Here is a 15,369-nt window from a genome sequence, read left to right on the forward strand (position 1 = left end):
TCTCGTGGCGAGACTCGTCTGCCCTGCTGCTACTGTCAAAGAAACTCCAGGTGTGTTCGACCGTGTCCGCCAATCATGCTGCGTCGGTGTCACGCATGCATCGCGTCTCATGGTGGAGCCTTCGAGCATCCGTTGTAACATCATGAAATGCATCCATCTCGTACTCCCTTGTTAATATTATGTCAAATAAATGTTTGCCACTAATTACTGTCTTGTGTCATTTCTGCTTCTTGTGCCTCTGCTACAACTTTCCTGTGACATTTCCGGTTATAGGTTCCTATGCGATTCACATTCCTTTAGATGTTACCTACCTCCCCTAAACGTTTGTACCAATATTTTTGAGACACCCTGTATATTTATTGGACATATTATAAATTATACAGTAGTTGATATGATTTTTATGTATTACTTAGAATTATGAATTAGATTATTATTATTACTTAGAATTATGTAATATAGTGATTTAAAGTAATACACTAATTAAAATCAATAAATTATATCTATTTTTTTATCATGGTATTAGTAACTGAGGTGTGCTGTATTCATACAAAAGATGCATCCATGATTTTACTATAGCATTATAGAAGACAAATTTGTGTTCTTCAAGTTATATGTAATATATATTGGTAGCATATGACTATATTAATTTTCTCAATATTTTAATTTTTATTACATTTACGATCCCTTTTTGGTCAGGTATAGTGACCAAAAAGGGATTGTATAGGTTTCAGGAAAACAGTTCTTTAATCACTGTGGTTTACTATTCCCTGAAGAATATGGACATAGCCATCGCTTCATTTTCGTCTTCCTTATTCTTTCATTCTCCATAAAATTAAGAGTTAAGCCGTTGCATAGAAATATGTTTGTATATGCACTGATATCTGCAATTCTATCCTTTAACCATCTCATTTCAATTAAATTAATGTAATTTGTCAACTCCTTATGATTCCACTTGAATCCACGGAAATTTTTTTCGTATTCATTTATGTTTTTGTCACTTTATTGCTGGATCGATTTTTGTATAATAGTACTGCAAAGAGTTCATTTTTTGGATCATTAAAAATATTAAAAAAGCTTTTCCTGATATTTTCTTATGCACTGAGCAAATGTCGTTCTTATAACATACTTTTCCCAAATACTGATATGCAACAACTAAATATATGTTATAATTTCATTTATGAACCACTTTTTTCTAAATTCAGTAGTCATTAACATTCTCTTTCATCTAATATGTCCCTTAAAGCCAGTAAACTTTAAAATTACTTGATTTATTTCTTGCATTTTGTTAAGTCAAATCAAGAGAACAAACAAGGAAGTGTTAGAACACGCTGACGTTGGCCGATAACCACAGCATAGAAAATTGTGACATCAGACACTTCATTGAAGTTCAAGGCAACGATTTAATTAAATTGATGACTGTTACTGCCATTAGTATTGAAGGTCGCTGTGTACAGGCGTCTTATTCTCAGAATAATTTGTATTATACATCTTGTAGGAATTCTAAAGAATATCACAATTTACAGATGCCCACTTTTTAAATAATCCAAAAAAGTGGGAAAATTGGCCAAACAAAAATTATTTTCCTCATTAACAAATGAAAAAAGTAAAGCAAATGACAGCCTGTTTTCGTTAATGGAATTAGCATTCCAGCTGCAGTTGATTTTATCAAACTGCCTAGACTTGCTTTATGAAGATCGGGGATAATTGAATTGTGTAAAGGTCGTGGTTATTTGGTTCCAGCACGGGATGGGGGAATTAAGCGACCCCTCACTCGAGATAAATTAACCCCCCCTTGTCCTTTTCAATGGCAAGATTAGCATTACTATTAATGATAGGAGGTCGCTGTGTGCAGGCGACTCATTCTCAGAATAATTTGGATTATACATCTTTCAGGAATTCTAAAGAACATCACACTTTACAGATGCCGACATTTGGTCTTGTGAAAGGTCCAATACGTCTTGAAGTTAGGAATTACTTTAAAAATATATGAACGACACCGCATTTCTTTTATTTCTCAAGATACTGCTTACATCAAAAAACAAACCCGCATTAAATTTAAATTGAGAAGAGGGAGCAAGTAGTATTTGAGAACGAGCGTTAAAATTCATAATATCATAAGCTTTTTTTTTAATTGTTTGTTTTATGATATTAGCAGTAACTTAAAAATTGAAAAAAAAAAAAAAGTAATTCTTTCATATATCTTTATACACTGCTGAACAAAATTAAAGAAAACGTGGTGTAACTTGTCCGGCTTGCAATGAAGCGGACAAAATTTTATATGTTGGTGTACCATAGAACAGCGATGTAATGAGGAGACAGCGACAAACTTCGAACAGGTATAAGGGATATTTATAGGGTTTTATAAGAATTACCAAGAAGGTCACATTAAAGAAGTCAATAAAAGATGTTCGAAAATATGATATGAAATCAATACGGAGTATGATCCCCTCCAACGGCTAAACAGGCCTGACAGCGGTGAACCATGCTCTTATATTTTTATAAGATTCTGTAGAAACAAATTCCATTCTTCCACCAGGGCAGACCTTATCTCACCAAGTGACCGAAGAGTTGCTGTCGGCGTACAATGCGACGTTCAAGGGCATCCCACACATGTTCGATCGGATTTAAGTGTGGTGATCGTGCTGGCTACGGCAGTCGTTGGATATCTTCAGTTTCAAAGTATTCCTCCACCACTGTATTAAGCCATTATTCTGGCCACGGCAGTCGTTGAATATCTTCAGTTTCAAAGTATTCCTCCACTACTTGAGCTCTATGTGCAGTGGCCTTGTCGTGCATGAAAAGAAAATCTGGGCCAACCCCACCCCTAAAGTGTCGCACACAGGGGTTCGAGGATCTGTTCTCAGTACCTCTGCACAGCTACAGTACCACTATCAAAAACATGAATAGCCGTGCGGTCATTGATCATTATTCCACACCACACGAGAACACCGCCTCCACGGTATGTGTCCCTTTCTCTGATATTAGAGGGATGGTACCGCATTTCTCGTTGTCTCCAGGTGAAATAACGATTAGAATTTGTTTGTAGGCTAAAACGGGATTCATCAAAAAACACAACTGTACCCCATTTGTCAGGGCTCCAAGTCACATTCATGGCGCCAGTTTCGACGCGCTCTGTTGTGGTTTGGGGTTAATGGGATACAAATCACTGGCTTCCTTGCGTGGAGTCCACTTGTATTAAGCCTTCTTAACACAGTCCGGCTGTAAATGTTTTCACATGTGGCCGTAGTAACTGCAAGAGACTGGGTGAGAATATTTTAGATTTCATCATTACTCATGAATCAGATGGGGCTAAGAATACAGGAACCATTCGCAGTTACTGACCACTCAGTCGTAGGTGGAAGATGAAGGAATATGTTGCGGTAGTTTAAAGTAAAGGCCTTGCAGAATCTCAAGGATTGTCAGTAATGAACACTTTTTTCAAGAAAAGGGTGAACAGAAAGTGGACATGGAAGAGTCCAAATGGATTAACAACTAATGAAATCGACTTCATCCTCACTAACAGAAGATATGTCGTGAATGATGTTACTGTCCTGAATAAGGTAAATGTTCGAAGTGATCACAGAATGGTAAGATGTACACTTGATATAGATGTAGGAAAGGAAAGGAAAGGAAAAAATTGACTCGAGTAAATAATACAAAGGTCTTTGAGATAACAGAAGAGGAGAAAAAGCAGTATGTACTGTAACTTAAGAACAGGTTTGAGCTTCTGCAGACTGCTCAGGACCAAGATATCGACGAGGAATATTACAACTTTCTGAAAGTGATAAAGCCCAAGAAACCTATAGGGAAAAAGAAATCCAAAGAAGAAAAAATTAGTCAAGAAACACTTGTTATGATGAACCGAAGGCAACAAATGAAGAGCAAGTTAAACACTAACATGGAAAAAATTGCGTATACTGAGTTATGCAAAGCCATTAGAAAGAGACTCAGAGAGGACATAAGAAGATTTAACACAAGAAAAGTAAAACAAGCATTAAGGGAAAACAAAAGATTTAAATCAGAAGCCATGAGCAGTAATACAGAAAGACAAATGATGCTGAAACTGAAGAATAGCGATGGTTTACTTATAAATAGCAGAGAAGGCATAATTCAAATAGCAGAAGACTACTATAGAGAATTATACAAGGAGCGAGTGAATGATGCCTGTAATCGGGAAGATGGATCGCAAATTAGGAACACATACGACATTCCCGATATTCTTCCTGATGAGGTAGAACATGCATTGAAGAAAATGATGAATCAAAAAGCCCCGGAGGAAGATGAAGTTACTGTAGAGTTGTTAAAATTGGGAGGAAGAGACGAGACATAACACAAAAACTGGCAAGGCTCTTCACAAAGTGCATTACAAAAGATATGACGCCTAAGCAGTGCAATAATGCAATCATAGTTTTGCTGCATAAGAAAGGAGATAAATCAGAAATTGGAAATTATGGACCAATTAGCTTGTTATCCCACATCTACAAGTTGTTTCACAAGGGTCATTACTAACAGATTAGAAAGAATACTTGATGAGAATCAACCGAAAGAGCAAGCTGGCTTTAGGACAGGATTCTCAACTATGGATCACCTTCACGTAATATCACAGCTAATGGAGAAAGCAAATGAATATAAAACACCATTATGCCTGGCATTTGACTCCATACAGCATAAAGCAATGTTTCGGGCACTAGAAAGACAAGGCATAGACACCCCATATATTATGATTTTGAAGAAAATATATGAGAACGCTACCTGTATTAGACTAGACAAAGACAGTAGGAAATTTAAAATCGAGAAAGGAGTTCGACAAGGATTCACAATATCTCCGAACCTGTTTACTACTGCCCTTGAGGAAGCTTTCAGAAGATTAGACTGGTCGCAGAAAGGAGTCAATGTGAATGGAGAGTACCTGAACCATTTACGATTTGCAGATGACATTGTGGTTATAAGCCACGATCCCAAAGAATTAGAGGAAAATCTTAATCAATTATGCACAGTTAGTAAGGATGGATTTTGGACTAAAGATGAATATGGCTAAAACAAAAATAATGATGAACAAGGATGCCACAGAAAGGAACATAATGATTGAAGGAGCAGTAATTGAAAAGGTGGAGTCATATACTTATCTGGGACAAGTTATTAGCTGTAATAATGATAAATGGCTGGAAGTCAAGAGAAGAATAAATTTTGGATGGATAACATTCAAGAAATATAGTCACATACTGAAGAGCAATATCCCAGTTTGTCTGAAACGTAAAATAATGAACCAATGTATACTCCCCACCATGATTTATGGAATCACGTGAAACTTGAGCACTCACCAAAAGAATGGAAGAGAAGCTGAGCACTTCACAGCTAAGAATGGAACGAATTATATTGGGAATCAGACTGTTAGATAAGAAGAGAAACACATGGATTAGGCAGAAAACTCAAGTAAAGGACATTCTCATCAAAAGTAAAGAACTAATATGGTCTTGGGCAGGACACATAGCTAGAAGACATGATAACAGATGGTCTAAGAAAATAACTGAATGGTACCCAAGAGGAGCTAGAAGACATGATCACAGATGGGCTAAGAAAATAACTGAATGGTACCCAAGAGGAGCTAGAAGAAAACCTGGAAGACAACGGCGTAGATGGATAGATGAAATTCATGAGTTTTTGGGTAGTAAATGGATGACCATTGCACAACAGAAGGAACTGGAAAGTTGCTGGAGAGGCCTTCATCCTGCAGTGGATTGAAAATGGCTGATGATGATGATGAAAGGAAAGGTACTAGCTTTTAATTTCAGAAAAGGGGACCTATGGAAGTTTAAGTTTCTTAATGGTATCTTCCAAATGGGCTGATTGCAAAGGGAGGGCGAATACATTAGGATTATAAAATACCATTAAAACAACAATCACCGAAGTCATAAATGCATAAATACCATTAAGAAAATATAGCGCGAGCAGGATGCTGAGATGGATGAATACGGAGCCGGCCACTGAAATAGAGCAGAAAATGATAACATGGAAAAGTTATTGCAATTAAAAGTACTGAAGCCTGCAACAGCTACAAGTTGATCTGTAATACTACCAAAGATAAGAAGGCGAAGGCTAAGTAAGCACTAGCTAAGAAAGTAGTTAGTGCTTTCTTTATATATGTGAATACAAAAAAAATAATAATAATAAAACGAATCAGATCGGACCCTTACGTACTGGGAGTGGGAAAGTCTTAGATAATCCAGCTGATGTTGCATATGAATTAAATACATACCTACTTCTCAACGGTCTTTACTGACGAAAGACCCTTTTTGCTGAGGAGAGGCTGTGCGAGTGAGGCTCGAACATATGAAATTAGTGATTTCGAAATTACAGATGACTGTTTATTAGAAAAAATTGCCCCAAGGCAAGTAAATCATCTGACGTTGATGGTATATACCAAATAATTTTGAGGATGGCGGCCAGAGAGTGTATTGCACTGTATGACTAATACTAATACTAGTTATAATTATTTATTGAAGTCTTTCCTGTGTGGCGTGTAGCTGCTAGAGATTGTTGTATATGATTCATTGGCTCTTTCCATGTACAGTATACGGAATTACAAAATATTACACAAATATTCTCGCGGAAGATGCAGGTATAGCCTTGGTTGATATCCTTAACCTGATTCTTGCCTTCTTCCTCCCAATTAACAGTTTCCCTGAACCCTCGAGGCCTTCTGACATCAACAAAGACTCTTGCTCCTCTCCTGCTGAAGTGAATTCCATCATTAAAAAATTCTCCCAACAAGTCTTTCAGCCCTTAATTCGCAAATTAATCTATAAAGCTTTCATCATGTAGTATCTTCTTTAGTGTCTGGATAGAATTGTAGACACGATAGCATTTTGATATGTCTGGCCTGGCGGCATTTTTTCAGCATGACCTTATAATTCTTGATAGTCTTGAGCAAGTCATCAGTTCCTTTTATGTTTTAAGTCATTAATTCACACATATATACGCCCTTTATTCCTGTAAAAATTACAATGGGGTTAGTAACTTATCAATTTTAGTATTATAAATTGATAATGTTACTAACCCCATTGTGGTCTTAACCCTATTATAGTGGTCATACCTTAGTTCTGTCCCATCTGTCTTTATTACGGAACACATCTCAGTTTCCAGTATATCTCAAATGACCTCTAATATTTAGAAAAAAGCGTTGGCTATTTGAGAAATAATAGTAACGTCATAAAACTTGTTGTTGTTGTAGGGTTTTAGGAACATTAGCGACTAATTCAATATTGTTCCATGTATATTGTCTATAAATTTGCGTGTTTTCTGAGATCGATTTTCTGTTTTGCTGGACGAAAAACCCGAGTTTCCAGAACAGACCATGCTGTTCCCGCCTGAGACCGACTAACTCAGCCACGTTGTGAAAAAGGCCCGAAAAATTCCTCTCATTGACTGGACTGGAACGCAGGTATTTTCCACCCGGGTGGGGAGGACGGCGATCCTACCAACTGTGCTACCCACGAGCGCCGTAAAACTTAAGGCAGTTAGTCAAAAAATTCCGTTCATTAATCCAGTTTCCCAAAAAACTGAATTCTCCTATTAAAATTACTTCACTTGAATACAGAGAGTACCCTCCATCTGAAGGAAAATACTCTGTATCCAACTGAGGTAATTTTATTGGGCGAATTAAATTGTTAGGGAAATCCTCCATCCATTTCTGCTGGCCGATGATTTTTCGTTTAGCACTGGATATTTCAATAATTGAGTAAATGCCGAGCTACAGAATTGTTACTCTCCAGGATAACTACATACTCTCAGTGATCATCCTTGGGGCAGATGTAAATTGCCGCTCTCCTACCTGGTACAGCCTGACCACTGATCGCTCTGGGTGCCACAATGGGCAGCTTCTTGAAGGTTTCCTGGCCACTTCTCCCTTCCTGGTTCTGAACAAGCCCAATAACCTGCCTACCTATTCCAGCACTCTGTGGGAATCCACAATAGATATCTCCATAGCTACACGATCCATTTCCAGCAAAATTTCTGGGTGGCAGGTCAATGAGGCCTGGACCACCTCAGATCACAGAGCTATTACATTTCAACTTACAAGATCCATTGATCCAACTCCACCACCTCACTACAATATTAGTCGCTATGCCATTAACAAGGCCAATTGGGAAATCTTTTGCTCCACGCTGCAGACCATGATCCAGAACCACAACTCTTCTGATCTTCCAGCACTGGACCCCAACCAACATCAAAAGCTCACAACAGAAATCATCATCCAGGCCTGCAATCAATCAATTAGAAAGAAAAGACCAATGCCTAATGCCGTCCCATGGTGGTCCCCAGAGCTGGAGCACCTTCGCCGAATTGTACACTCCAAAAGAAAAGCCTTTCAGAGAGCTCGTACCTCTTGGCCCCCAAATGAGGTCAACACCCTCCGTGAAGAATATCGAAGAGTCAGAAACGACTACACCTCCCTTATAAGGCAGTGTAAAAGATCATCTTGGGAACGACTCGTCAAAACGACTGGCAATACTGAACCCTGGGGGGTGGTGTACCGCATCACCACCAACAAGCTCCCGAGGGGCGAAGTTATCCAATCCACTCTCACACCAAACGGCACTATGACTACATCGTGGGAGCAGTCTATGGCCAATATTCTGGACACGCTTTTTGGTACAGATACTGATCCTCTGACAGTACAACAGCAAGAAATATGCCAGGCAAACAACATCTACTTCAACAATGCTGTAGAAGACCAATTTACCACAGATGAACTGCAGCAGGCTCTTACCAAAATGAAAGAGAGGAAATGTCCCGGACCAGATCTCATTGAACCCGAAGTCCTTAAAAAGACCGCCCAAATTAACATCCAGTTTCTACTCGACCTCTTCAATAAGTGCTTGTCCCATGGATCTTTCCCAGAAGAATGGAAAAACGCCAATGTAAAACTGATCATAAAAAATCCGTCTAAACCACTCCAACAACCAGAGTCATACCGACCCATTGCCCTTTTATCCATGGTCAGTAAACTGTTTGAACAACTACTCCTAGTACGGCTCCAAGACCATTACACCAAAGCTGGGCTCCAGTCCAACTTCCAGTTTGGATTTCGACCGGGGCGTTGCACAGAAGACGCACTGCAAAGGATCATCTCTGCAGTCTCAACTTCTACCTCCAAATACTACCTACTAATAGCAATAGATTTCGCAGGAGCATTTGACAGGCTCTGGTGGGCAAGTATCCTTCGCAGACTTAGGCAAGCAAATATACCATTAAATTTATACAAATGCATCGAAAACTACTTATCAAATAGGAAAATTACAATCTCCTCAACGTACCGAAGAATTACCAGGTCAATCTACAGAGGTTGCCCCCAGGGTTCAGTCCTTGGTCCTTTTTTGTGGAACATTGTCCTGGATGAGCTCCTTGGACTGGACCTAGGTCCTGTAGGTATACAAGCCTTTGCTGATGATGTGACCATTTCGATTGAGGCTGACAGCAGAGCTTCTCTGAAAGCCAGAGGAAACCAGGCACTTCAAATCCTTCAGAACTGGGCAGCCCTACACAAACTAAGACTCTCACCCCAAAAGACACAATCCATTCTCCTGAAGGGATCACTGCAGCCTACTAGAAACCCCACTATCAAACTTCAAGGCCAAACCGTCAAGCTAGTTTCTACGTTAAAACTACTGGGAATAATACTTGACCCTAAGCTCACTTTCTCTCCGCATCTTGCACACCTCCACGCGAAAGTGAGAAACTACACTGCTCTCATCGCACGGGTGAGTCGTCGCGATTGGGGATTGAACCGACGCACCCTTAAGATTCTGTACAAATCAATCTTCCTTCCCTTCATAACGTATGGATCAGGGGTCTGGTTTCGCAGGGCAACTCTTTACAACAACAAACGTAAACTGGGAACCATCCAGCGCACCATCCTTCTTACTATTACAAGGGCATGCTGCACAGTTAGCAACCCAGCCCTTCAGGTTCTTGCGGGCGTCCTTCCGCTTGATCTGGAGGTTATTCGAAGGGGCCTCCACTACTGTCTATCCAGGGGTATACCAGCAACTATCCTTGGACACTCCATCAATAACCTGAATGAAATCAGGCAGGAAAAGAAAAAAATTGCCATCCTACTACTTCAGACCTGGCAGGACAGATGGACTGCTACCGACAGGGCCCAATCACCAAGAAATTTATACCTTATGTGAATGCCGTATTTCCTAAATCTCCAACTTGGTTTTCTCCTGGTCTTCATACCACCTACCTCATCACTGGACACGGATCAATAAACCATAAATTAACATCCATGGGAATCATTGACAACCCCTACTGTGCATGTGGTGAAATAGAAGACTGGAACCATCTAGTATATATCTGCCAACACTATGAGGACCTCCGCAGCATCCTGTTTACTCGTATACAAGATAACCCTCAAGGAAATGAACACTTATTCATCACAGAAGAAAACTACTACTATGAGTTTACCAAGTTTGCACAAGCCCTCTTCACAAGACGGAGCACCTTATTGCCAACACAAAATAGGAACAACCCAAACATCTGATCCTAACCTAACTGGCCAACTGATCTTAACCTGGATAGGATCAACTGGCGTATGGACCACCTCATTCCTCAGTGGCAACTTGCACACGGCTCTCTTGCTGTCTTATTTATCGTCCTTCCCGGGTTCCCCTTTCAACTGATGGCGCTTATTGCTCCATTGATAACCTGGAGGATACCTTCGCCTACATCCTCCATATTTCTAGCTATACCCTCCTTTCTTGCGTACACTCTGTACTTCCCCGACTCTACCTTTTTTTTTTTTTTTTTTTTTTTTTTTGTCTCCGTCCAGGAAGCTCTGGCGACCCTGGCGGAGACAAGCCAGAGAATAATGGGCAGACTGGCTACCTCCTAGTGGTGTGTGCGGGCAACGTGGAGTCCCACTAGGGGCCCTGCGGCCAAATGCCAGGACACACAACAGAACCTAACGCAATATGTCATATACAACACACAACACTTTTCTGGCATTTACAGTAGTACTGTATTCCTTCACAGCGAACATATGGCGCAGATGTGGGAAACCACAGGTGGCGCCTGACCCTAATACTATGCACACTATGCACACACTCTCAGTGATCACTGAATTCTCCACCCCCATCAATGGATTATGCTGCATAGCTCGCAGGCAGGTGCCGGCGGTTGCTCAATACCGGGCACGTTTTTTTTTTTATTATTATTATCTTTTTCTATAGGTTAAAATAATTTTCCTCCTAATGATATTTATTCAGCCAATGGGAGAAGTGAGATGCGGGTTACATGTAATACGTAACAAATACGAAACAGAAGCTTCTGTTACAAACAAACTTCTGTTTATGCGTGGTTACGCTCATGGTTTATCTAACATGACCACGCGCTACCATTCTTCGTTTCCATATGTAACGTATTATTTAAATAAAATAAATGCAACAAGGCATAATATTTTAAGAGTTTAAGATTCTATATAATATCAGTGTATATACACCATAGACAACTCTTGAAGAAAAACTACAATCGTAGTGTGAAAGGCACCCACCAATGAAAAGCCAACTGGCTTCGAAACGGTGCCGTCTGGGTGGTGGTGGTGGTGGCCACCGAGAATAAGTGACAATAGCCTTCTCTATTATTGAAGCGTTACTTATTCGAGGTAGTGCAATACATGGTAACTCGTTGTGAAGGATGAGCACAATATGAGGTACAGATGAAATGATGCCTTTCACACTACAATCGTAGTTTTTCTTTAGGAGTTGCCTGTGGTGTATCTACACCAATATTATGTAGATATAGTAAATATTTATGTATTCATAGCTGAGGAAGAGACACACAGAGTCGAAAGCTTCTGTAAGTATTTCAATTTATCAAAAGAAGCGAGCGCAGCCCCCTAGTTGTTGTTATTATTATCTGTTTATTTCTCCTTCGAGACACCCATTAACAGCATGTAGCTAGAGGGTGTGGTTACATTATTTCAATATTTACAAACATATTTACATGAACTTATGTACAAAATTTGAAGATGAAAAAACACAGAGCGTGTGGTTAATAAATTAATTAAGTAGTATTAATTAATTACTAAGTAAATATTATTATATTAATTATTAATAATTATGAACTGAACGTTCTTGTTATATTTGTACCTGCCGGTACAGATTACCAAAGATTTCTGTCCTATACATTTTGTCTGTACGTAGTTTCTCTGGATCTATGTGTAAATTACTAAAATACTTAACAGTATTGCTGGGAGAGTCCAGATATACTCTCTGGAGAGTATATCTCTCCAGAGAGTCCAACTGAGTCAATTGGCACTTGAGACTTGATCCTTCCCTATTTATTCTCGGTCGTATCATCAGTTTTACTGACAAGAACTAGGACCCTGGTTCGTGTGGACCAACGTGTCACCGGTTAGGTCTACTGGCAGTTCTTAGGAGACCATCTGCACCCTGCCACGTTGCATTTTATCTCGGACAAAAACTGGATCCTCCAAGACGATAATGTGCTGTCATCGGGGCCTCACTGTGCTCGAGTGGTTCGAGGAACACAGTGAAGGTATCGTCCATCTTCATTGGCCTCCAAATTCATCTGACCTCAATTCATTTGAACACCTATGGATGTTTTGTAACGAGAAGTGAGGCGTATGGACACGCAATAGTCATCTCTTCCGACACTGTGGTAAGCCTTGCGAGCAGCATGGCTGCAGTTCCGTATGGGCGTCTTCAGCCAACTGGTGAAGTTAATGCCTAGGCGAATAGCGGTTTTTATCCGTGGGAACGGTGGCTCAACAGGGTATTAGGTAGATAGTCACAATTTAGTGGTGTGTGCGCAATGTCTCAGACTTACTCTCGGCCATTATGGAAAAAAAAAAAAATTAAACTATTATATTAAGGTCACCTAGAAAGAGACTATATGTCTGTATCTCTGTAAATAGACTATATGTCTGTAAATTGCATGGTGTCCTCTGGTCGATTTACCTGTTTTTCTGGACGATCGTCCATTTGTAAGGCAAGTTTTGATTTACGATTTTTCTCATCTCTACGCTGTTGTTATTGTTGTAGGGTTTAAATGCATCAGCAGTGATAATATGTCTGTGAATTGCGTGTGTTCTTTGGCCGATTTTCTGTTTACTGGGCGAAAAACTCGAATTGCCAGGATGAAAAAAAAAAATTAAGCTACCCTTTCCAGTGACCGACTAACTCAGCACGTTGTAAAAAAGACCCATAAAAATTCCTGGCGTCATTAATGGGATTCGAGCTCAGGTCTTTTCCACCCACTGTGAAGAGGACGGCGATTTTCTAACTGGTGCTACCCATGAGGGCCATTCTCTATGCCTTGAACACATACACCGATGAGCCAAAATACTATGACCAGCGAGTCGTTATGCAAATTGAAGCAACTGCAGGTGAACTACGGCGCGTGCACGGGTCGGGACACGGTATAAAAAACACCTGATACTGAGCTCCGTTAGCATGGGCACTTCATCATGTTACTTTAATCAGTGTTACTGTTCTTCTTCAGATGGGAAAGGCAGCGACCGTAAGAGTTTAACAAAGGCCAAATTGTAATGGCCAGACGACTGGGTCAGAGCATATCCGAAACGGCACGACTGGTGGGATACTGACTGTGAGCATCGCCGCCGGCGAGGTGTTGGACGACTATGGCTCATCGATGATCGAGGTAAGCCAAGGCTCTCCCGGATGGCACGTAGCAACAGAAGGGCGACTGTGGCGCAACTCGCCGGTAATTGGAATGCTGGTGACGGGAGTAATGTGTCACACAGTACATCGAACACTGTTGAAAATAGGGCTGCGTAGCCGCAGGCCGCTCCGAGTGCCCATGCTAACCACGGTTCACCGGCGACAGCGCCTACAATGGACAAGCGAACATCTGAACTGGACTTACAGTGATTGGAAGAAGGTCGTCGTCTGTTCCGATGAATCACGTTTCCTCTTGCACCATGTGGACGGCCGGGTACTTGTGCGTCGTTTACCTGGGGAAGTGATGGCGCCTGGATGCACCATGGATCGGAAAAAAAGCCAGTGATGGTGGTGTCATGCTTTGGGCGATGTTCTGCTGGGATACCCTGAGTCCAGTCATCTATATGCCGGGCACTCTGACGTCTACCAGCTACCTCTTGACATCGAGACCCCCTCAAATACAAGTCCAGGGAACAACCACAATCAAATTTGCCAAGGAGCTCAAATACCTTGGCATAGTGCTAGACAGTAATCTCTCATTTACACCCCACCTCATATACCTGCAAAGCAAGATGAAAAAATATTCGGCCGTGGTTGCAAGGATAACCCGCCGCGACTAGGGACTGAAGAAGAGGACCCTCGCCCTCTTCTACAAAAGCATCTTCCTGCCAGCAATCACATATGCTTCAGGTGTCTGGTTCTGCAATGTAGTGACTGCTGTCAACAAAAGAAAGCTAGAATCCATCCAGCGATCTATCTACCTGACAATCTCCAGCGTATGCTGCACTGTAAGCACCCACGCCCTCCAGGTTCTTGTGGGAACCCTCCCCCTTGGCCTGGAGCTCATCCACTGTGGGCTGCTCTATCAACTATCCAAGGGCAGGGAATCTACCTGCCTTGACTTTACAACTGGCCCGACGAATAACATCAAACTCGAAAAGAAACGCCTCCTTGCCCACCTGCAGAGGGCCTGGCAGACCCGTTGGGCAAGATCAACGAAAGGAGAGGTCACCAGAAGATTTATTCCGGACATCCAAAAGGTCTTTTCCGAAAGCCCAACTTGGTCTTCTCCGGGACTCCTGACATCCTACTTACTAACAGGACGCGGTATCACTTAGTCCAAGTCGACACTTGGACTAAGTGATACCCCTCTCTGCCATTGTGGACAGCCAGAAACTTGGAAGCATCTCATGCACCATTGCGCTGTCTACGAGAATCTACGACGCTGCCTCATCACTAGACTTTGTTTCATACCACAAAACCAAGAATATTACCTCCTGGAAAGTGAGGACAGCTACAAAGCCTTAACGCAATATGCACAGGACCTGTTTACCCAAAGAAGTACCTATCCACAATCGACCTGGTCCTTTGGAAAACAGACACTGCCTCTCACCTGACTCTGTAGTATTGACTGAGTACTGCATCCTAAGCCAACCCGGGAAACAAGATATTCACAAAGAGAGGAGCAGCAAAGTGGAGCCTCCTCTGATTGACTACCATTGTACAGCGCCAACATCTGATTCGACCACACTGAAACAGACAACGGACAGGACCTTGTGTCCCAGGAGTGAGTGACAAATTGAAATAGACAATGGACTCGTAGAACTGGACACTAGAAACTGAGTTATTATCTCAAAACCATGAACAAGAGAGAGAGAGAGAG

The sequence above is a fragment of the Mastigoproctus giganteus genome, chromosome 5 (assembly GCF_048544385.1).
Source record: "Mastigoproctus giganteus isolate SK-2022 chromosome 5, ASM4854438v1, whole genome shotgun sequence".
In the NCBI taxonomy this organism is placed as follows: Eukaryota; Metazoa; Arthropoda; class Arachnida; order Uropygi; family Thelyphonidae; genus Mastigoproctus; species Mastigoproctus giganteus.